The sequence below is a fragment of the Octopus bimaculoides genome, chromosome 6 (assembly GCF_046866305.1).
Source record: "Octopus bimaculoides isolate indiv1 chromosome 6, ASM4686630v1, whole genome shotgun sequence".
NCBI lineage: Eukaryota > Metazoa > Mollusca > Cephalopoda > Octopoda > Octopodidae > Octopus > Octopus bimaculoides.
In genome coordinates, this window is record NC_142933.1 from 17,947,274 (window position 1) to 17,956,121 (window position 8,848).

The 8,848-nt window shown below is 34.0% G+C and overlaps 1 pseudogene; it reads left to right on the top strand.

Annotated features, from left to right (window-relative positions):
- The first annotated feature begins 8,049 nt into the window (after positions 1-8,049).
- On the top strand, positions 8,050-8,143 carry LOC128248189 (U6 spliceosomal RNA; annotated as a pseudogene).
- Positions 8,144-8,848: the final 705 nt, after the last annotated feature.

Consider the following 8,848-nt stretch of genomic DNA (forward strand, 5'->3'; position numbering starts at 1 on the left):
GTTGTTTATTTGTCTGGACTGAAATATATAGATATGTGAATGTATGAATGACATTTGCAAGATATACAACTGTAGATGTAGGCATGGTTGTATATATATATATATATATATATATATATATATATATATATATATATATATATATATATATATATATATATATATATATATATATATATATATATATATATATATATATATATATGTCTGTGTCTCTATGTAGATGTGGGTGAGTATCGATATGTATGCGTGTATGCGTATTCAAATATATATGTATATAGATATATATATATTTTCCAGAGGATGTAGCAACCGTTTGGCACAGAAATGTTAACATAGAGTGGTGAATAAATCGATATATCGAATTTGAAGTCTCTGTCTCTTTTGAATATGAAAATTTAAAAGTTAAAAACCTTATAATATATATATATATATATATATATATATATATATATATATATATATATATATTATATATATATATATGAGTGCCTATGTGCATGTATACGCGTTCGTGTGCATATGTTTATGTAGGTGTTTGTGTTTATATATATCTCTGTGTGCGTGCTTGTGTGTGAGTGCGTGTATATTTTATGGCTTTTATGTAATAGATGCATATTTCTAGCTTAATAATCGGTTAGAAATACGCATCGGTTACTTGATTTCTCTCTCACACTGTCAACGTTTCTTTCCCTTTTCCGCTTTTTTTTATCATGTTTGTTATTGTTTCATAAGATCTTCATTCCCCATCTTTCTATGGTCGGATACATTTACATTTGAGAGAGGAGACATTTTTATGCCATCCTTCATATGATGCTTTGTCTATCTCCTGCTATTTTGTGCGACAAGCGAGGTTAGTGATAACTTGCTGAGAAGAAAAAGCGGTTTTTTTTTGGGGGGGGGGGGCCATTAACATAGAGTAGTGTATTTATTGTAGGATACTGATGAAATAAGGGATATAACATAACATTTCCTGTGCAGTAAATACTTCGGCATTTTGCCGCAAGTCCTGTATTTCTAATAAAGCATTAAATGCAATACCCTTTTTCTGCTTGTTACACACACACACACACACACACACACACACACACACATATATATATATATATATATATATATATATATATATATATAATATATATATATATATATATATATATATATATATATATATATATATATATATATATATATATATATATATATATATATTAATGTCTGTTTTTATGTTCAGTTAAAATATAAAATAAAATAGCAGTAACGTCGGTTCCTATGGAACAGCCATGTTCGAGTGGCGATAAACATAACTTTTACGATGTAAACGATTTTACACTAATCTGAAGGAGTATAAATACATTCAACGTTAGCAAGAATAGTATTGATGGCGACTTCGAAGTGTCGGCCAGCTAAGCTATAAGGCATTGGAATTAATCTTGACATAATATAGTCTCTCTTGAGATGAAAACCAATTTTTTTCTCATGTAGGTGGAATTCTGTTGTCTGGTAGTTAGGTTATAGGGAAGGTTGTAATGCAGAGATGATATGCAGAATACTTTATTGATTAAATTTAGCATTATATCATTGTTCCGAGTTTATTCATGGCAGTAGAACGTAGTAAACAGCTATGTATATTTAGGTGTATCATCTTCAGGTCATGGTGTTGGTTTTAAGGGGCTCAAAACATGATGTGGATAGGAAGAAGGAGTTCTTTGGTTAGCGGAAATGGCGCAAGCTTTCGTTATTGTTGATTTTATTAGATTCAATCCTTTGTTTTGAAAATTTAGGTGTCAGAGTTCAAATTTTTAATCCAGCTTTTAAATATATACACCTGCATTACTATGTTCTGAACAATAACAGTTTCATAACTAATCAATAGAGAATTTCACTAGGAAACCTCTCCATCACAACCTACTCTACAGCGTAATTATTATTCAACAGAACTCTACCTACCCGAGGAGAAAACCTTATCTCAACAGAGATTATATAAAGCCAAGAGGAGCTCAAACATATCACTGTACGATGATAGCTTAACTAGCTGAAACTTCAAAGTTACTGACAATAATTCTCTTGTTGAATGACTATATATATATATATATATATATATATATATATATGCGGCTGTTGTCATACTGTGGCACCACCGTTTGTATATATATATATATATATATATATATATATATATATATATATATATATATATATGCGGCTGTTGTCATACTGTGGCACCACCGTTTGTATATATATATATATGGGAGAATATACAAATAATAACAACAGACGAGGACAGGTGGTGTAAATAACAAAAGTATATATTAGTATGACGCTCGGGAATACGGAAAGTCTTTGACGTTTCGAGCTACGCTCTTCAACAGAAAGAATACGGAGACAAGGAGAAAAACACGGAGAAAAAAAATTGAATAGTGTTCAGTCAACGGTCAATCATAAGGGAGAGAGAGAGAGAGAGAGAGAGAGAGAGAGAGAGAGAGAAACAGAGAGACAAACAGACAGAGAATGAAGCGGACACAAAGATTGATGCATAGATAGATATAAATAGATAGATATGTTTTATATTATATTAAGAATGATTAAGAAAATTAACATTATATTAAATAATTCGTCTTATATACATATGTGTGTGTGTGTGCGTGTGTGTGTGTGTGTGTGTGTGTGTGTGTGTCTGTGTCTGTGTCTGTGTGTGCGTGTATGTATAAACACACACATACCTACGTACATACGCTTACACACACACGCATATAAGTACATGTGCTATGCTAGTGATTCTCGTGCGTGTCATCGTGACGATATTTCCCCCCCTTAAAAGTGTGAGTTGATGTGTGTGTGTGTATGCGTACGTGTGTGTGTGTGCGCGCGCGCACGTGTATGTGCGTTATTATCGATACGTTTTTGTTCGTAATTTCGATGTTAGTGTTATTTTGAAAAGATTTCTTCTTCATGAACATTAAATTAGTAATAAAATACAGGAATTTATAGAAATTTCATTTCTCGAGGACATTATTGCTTAAAAAAGATTTTCTAAAACACACACCTACGCACACACACACACACACACACACGCACAAACACGCACAAACACATATACATGCACAAATATACGTTACGCTCATTCATAAATATATGTTTATGTGTGTATACACATATATATATATATACAAGTACATGTATATATATATATATATATATATACAAAGGTACATGTATATATATATATACACGTACACATGTAACATGAATATATATACATATATATGTTTATATATGTATGTGTATGTATTTATGTATGTATGTATATACATAAATATATATATGCTATATATATATATATATATATATATATATATATATATATATATATATACATACATACATACATACACACATATATATATATATATATATATATATATATATATATATATATATATATATATATATATATATATATATATATATATATATATATATATATACACACACACATCAATCAAAACACCCTGCAAAAGGAGATACCCGAGGAGTATTTTATTTCATTATTTCTGTTGACATTTAATATTCATATATGCACCTAAAAAGCAAATTTTTTAGAACAAATCAGAACTCGGAAGCTGGGCACATTTGTTTTAAATAAATTTCCATATATATTTGCGATGGAGAGAGAGAAAAAAAATGTGCGATACTTCTTGAAGCGAAAAGAATTGACACCCAAATTGGTAATGTGGCACTCAGATGTGGCAACACTTTTAATTCAAGTTTGTTATAAAATGGCCCTAAGTTCGTTTCCGGCTATACACAATGTAAAATAAAGGTGGAGCTTACTGAGACAACAAGGTGTTTAATGTTTGTCTAAAAAATGTATAGTTTTTGTACTATCAGCTATCTTCCCTGCACAACTCTGAACAGTTTAAGGTGGTCTGTTATAAATAAATAAAGTATAAAGATACCTAAATGACTACGTTTCTCACGTACCAGTAAACGAGAAAGACGCGTTTAGTTTCCAGTAACCGGGGCCCTGCCTATGTGCTTTATCTAAGTCTAGCGTACACGTCACAAGTTTGTGATCCATGTAGCTGACTATATGGAATTGTAGACATCCTAAGCTATCCCTATCTACTGTCCTACACAGTATCCTATCTAGATACGATCTCGATGACCCAATGCGTTTGCTCCATGTCCAAGTTGGCGCATTTGGGTGGTCGAGTCCGTACCTGTCAGACAGTTGAAAGCACCTGAGTAGGTCTCTGAGACATTTGCATCCCCATCTATTTCTGTCTCTTCACACGTAGTCTAGATGCGTGTCCAAGGTAGTATTCCAGTCCCCCACTAAATGTAAAGGACGAGACGTTCCTAGGAATACTTCTAGACGTCAAAAGAAATCCGGCCGACCTGTTAAAGGCGGTGCATAGACTGCTAGGAGGGGAAAAGCGCACCCATCGCTGCCGTCGACATCCAGGACAACCAGTCTACCCTCCGGAATATCGTTTTTACTTCGTGATCCAGAATCTTGCGAAAAATTACCGCCGTGCCACTACCTCCCATACTCGGCAGATAGTGAGAAAAATCAATGTTAAATTGTCCACCAAACATGGACTTTAGAGTCCGTGTTTCATGGAGTCGGGTCTCACTTATGGCTATGATTCCCAAATCGTGTGACTTTATGTCATTTAAGTGGTACCCTTGTTTCCAAGGGGACCCCAAGCCACGCGTATTCACGCAACCAATCTTGATCATGATCTTATTGGGTTGTATGCTTTAAAATATAAACGAAAGACACAGAGAGTTACCTACTGTTCAAAAGTTTTGTCTCTTCCTTTGATTTTTCATCAAGGAGGCTGTTGTAATGTTTTTTTCGATAGGTATTTATGACATCCCCCTACCGCATTGGGGTAGAGGGGTTTTAGTGTGTGGTGCAATTTTGGTGTGATGTGGTAAATGTTGATGTGTTCTGGTGGTATTGTGTATGGGTGTTTGTTCGTTTTAATGTCCTTTTCTGTAATGTTTGTTGGTGGTGGTGGTGACAAGACTGTTAACGATCGTAGTTGCAGCGTTCACTTCCACGTCACTCAGGTTTGCCTTTGATTTCTTATTATTTTTCATGTCTGTAGTTGTATGCGTGCGCGTGCAAGAGTTATTACATATCAATTTTCTCCCTGCGGACTATGTTAAAGGTACACGTGTCTGTGGACTACTCATCCACTTACACGTTAATTTTACGAACAAGCTGCTCTGTTGATCGTATCAGCTAGGACCCTCGTCATAGTAACCGACGGAGTGGTCCTCCTAATATACGTAGACCTAACCATAAACGCACACAAAGATATATCGGTATGTATTTATGTACGAGTGTATGAATGAATGAATGAATGAATGAATGAACGGTTATAGATTCGTATTTATATCACTAATAGTTGGTGCACTTAGGCTTGTGAGTAGATTTTATGTGGTTAACTGAAAAAAGCTTTTTCTGATAAAGAAATCAGCCAGCTAACACGCACATAAGTATAATCTGTAAGGGAATAGTAAAAATACGCAAGACCTCTCTCATGTTAAATATGTGACATTGTTTTTGTAATCTACATTCCAATGGTGGAGCTTTGTATCTTTGTAAGAAACGAGCTCCATCCTTACAGGACGCCAAATAATTAAAAGCGGAGGAGAACATACATGAATAGATACATGATGGTAAAACTGATTGAATAGAATTTTTGTTCGTATATTCAGCAGGTTTTGTTAGCGTCAATGGCTTTTCACTAAAGATTCTTTAATTTTTGTTTTGAAATATTCTTGAAAATCTATTATTTATCTTTTAGGTAAGATGAGTGGAATTTCTTTCTGGCATGTTTCTTAATCTTATAAACTTGCGAAACTATTTGTTTCCTCTTTCCTTAGAAATTTACGAATTTTCTAAAATTCTTTCGACAGAACTGTTTCTTTTAAAAGCAATTTAACTTTCGTAATGGAATCGTTAGGTGCTAATATTATGAGCGAAAAACAATCAAATTCAAAAGAATAAACCGCCGAAAGCACAAACACTCCTGGTTATGACTTATTAAATGTAGTACTGGCGTTAGCATAGGTATGAAAGAGAGAGAAAGAAGTAGAAAAATGTTCATTGCCCATGTATTTTCAATAAGAGATGAAAGCAGTAACTATACCGAGAAGTAATGTTGATCGCCACTTAAACATGGCACCGACGTTACTGCTATTTTCAACCCCAATAGGACGCCTCCTCTAGCTGGTTATTTGTTTCAATCTGCAATCGATATATATCTCAAGCAAGGGAATCAACCCCTACGCTCTTCTAGATTCGAGACCCCCACATGTACGTTTCGACTTCTATTTAGTCGTTCTCGGTGGTGGATACGCGCCCTCTAGAGAAAGCAGTACTTCACTCCCACTCGCAATATATAGAAATGTAGTGACACACACACAGCCACTGATTTTCCAATAAGCAAATCATCTAGTTGAAAAGTCTCTAAGCAGTAACATGGCTGTTCCGTAAGAATTGACGTTACTGCTATTTTTAACCCCAGGAAGGGCTTAACTAATTTTTCAGGGTCTTTAAAGATCCTTGTGTAGTTCAACATAAAGACCTCTTATAACCGCAACGCCATGATGTCGTCAAAAAGATGGGACATATATATATATATATATATATATATATATATATATGCATACATATACAATTATACATACATGTGTGTGTCTATTTGTGAGTGTGTCTGCGTATATTATGTATGTGGGCGAGTGTGTGTGTCAGCCATCGATGCACATACGGGCAAGAAAATTTCCGATAAAGATATAATCGAACACAAACACTTTCTAGTATTCATTCTGCCCGAGTTGCCTAGACTCGACCCAGTCGCTTTAACCATCAGAAATACAGTGAAAACAGTGCTTGGTCTGTTAGAAACATAACCAACGCCGATAATTTTGCCAAAATCCTCGATGTAAAGTAAAATAAAAACAACAATCAAAATGTACAAAGGAAATTTAATTATCTTAAGATGAAATTCTTGAAATAATTCTTTCTTTTTTTAAGAAAATGATATTTACGTCTATGTTGAGTAGGGAAATGACATTCAAAGGTAAAAAAAAAAAGTAAATTCCCATGAAACGGTGAACTCTGACAAACAAAACTTTAAGAATTTTGTTTTAATTAACTTATTTGGAATTCAGCGAATTTGTTTAATTACCTTAATTATAAATTCCTCCCTCTCTCTCTCTCTCTCTCTCTCTCTCTCTCTCTCTCTCTCTCTCTCTCTCTCTCTCCCTCTCTCCCTTTCACTTACATACATACGGTGTGTGTATATATATATATATATATATATATATATATATATATATATATATATAAAGTTGTATGAATGTATGTATGTATGTATGTGTATATACGTATATATTCAAGCATATATATGTGTATATATGTATATATATATATATATATATATATATATATATATATATATATATATATATATATATACACACATATATATATATGTACACACATACATATATATACACATATATATATATATATATACTTACAAACATACACATACATACATTGTATATGTACGTGTGCACGAGTTTATGTATATGTATGCACCTAACCACGTTTATGTATGAGTGTGGGCTTGGTTCTCTAACTCAATACTTTTATCAAACTATCTTGCATTCAGCCTCATCATCGACATGATCATCATCATCATCATTATCATTATTATAATTTATCATGAAGGTGGTTAGCTCGCAGAATAGTTAGTGCAGCGCGGCATTCCGTCTGTCTTTAAAATCTGATTTCAAATTTCGCAGATGTCGAGTTTGCCTTTCATTCATCGGAATAGGGGAGGGGTTCGATAAATCGAACTACCAATCAAGTGTTGGGGTCGAAGTAATTGACAAGCCCCTTCCTCCAAAATTGCAAGCTTTATTATTACAGCAGCAGCAGCAGTAGTAGTAGTAGTAGTAGTAGTAGTAGTAGTAGTAGTAGTAGTAGTAGTAGTAGTAGTATTATGATTATTATTATTTGTACTTTCTTCGGTAGTGCACGTTTTAAATTTGGAATGATACAGAGAAATTAAACATGGCCCCTGCGCAAATACGTGAAGCGTTCCATTAAAGCAACGAGCTAGTGGAGTCGTTATCACGGTGAACAAAATGCTTAGCGACAGTTCTTCCGGTTTTACGTTTTGAATTCTTTTCGAAGCCAATAAAATAAAGTAGCAGTTGATAGCTGGATCCACGTAATCGACAAGCCCCTTTCCCCCGAAAACACCAGGCCTTTTGCCTATAGTGAAAAGAATTATTATCATTATCATTATTATTATTATTATTATTATTATTATTATTATTATTGAATGAGAGAGCAGTGCATGCCATCAAAGTGACACTGGGGTAAAATATATGATGCCCAATATAGCCATCATGACTACCCATCTGATAAGGGTACACTAGGTACATGCCACACAGGCATATATATGCAACATGGTCATCTCTTTTCAAGATAAACAGTGCACAGCCTTACAGGTGGGGTCCACTTAGAATTTTCTTTAGGTCGAGTAGCCCATCCTGCTCAAAAGGTCCCTGAATAAGGGTTGTTTAAGGATGTTGAATGAAACACCCATGATTCTAGAGATGAATTATCCAAACTTCAAATTATTCCCCTCAACACATGGCTATGATGCTCCCCCCACAACTTCTGCTAGTGATCAGAGATGCACATATCGTCAGCCACTAAGGAAAATGCTTAACTAGTTAAGGTCAAAAATCAAAAATCTGGCAAGCAAATCTGTAGTATTGAGCAGAATATTTGTTGTAGCCCATCTTT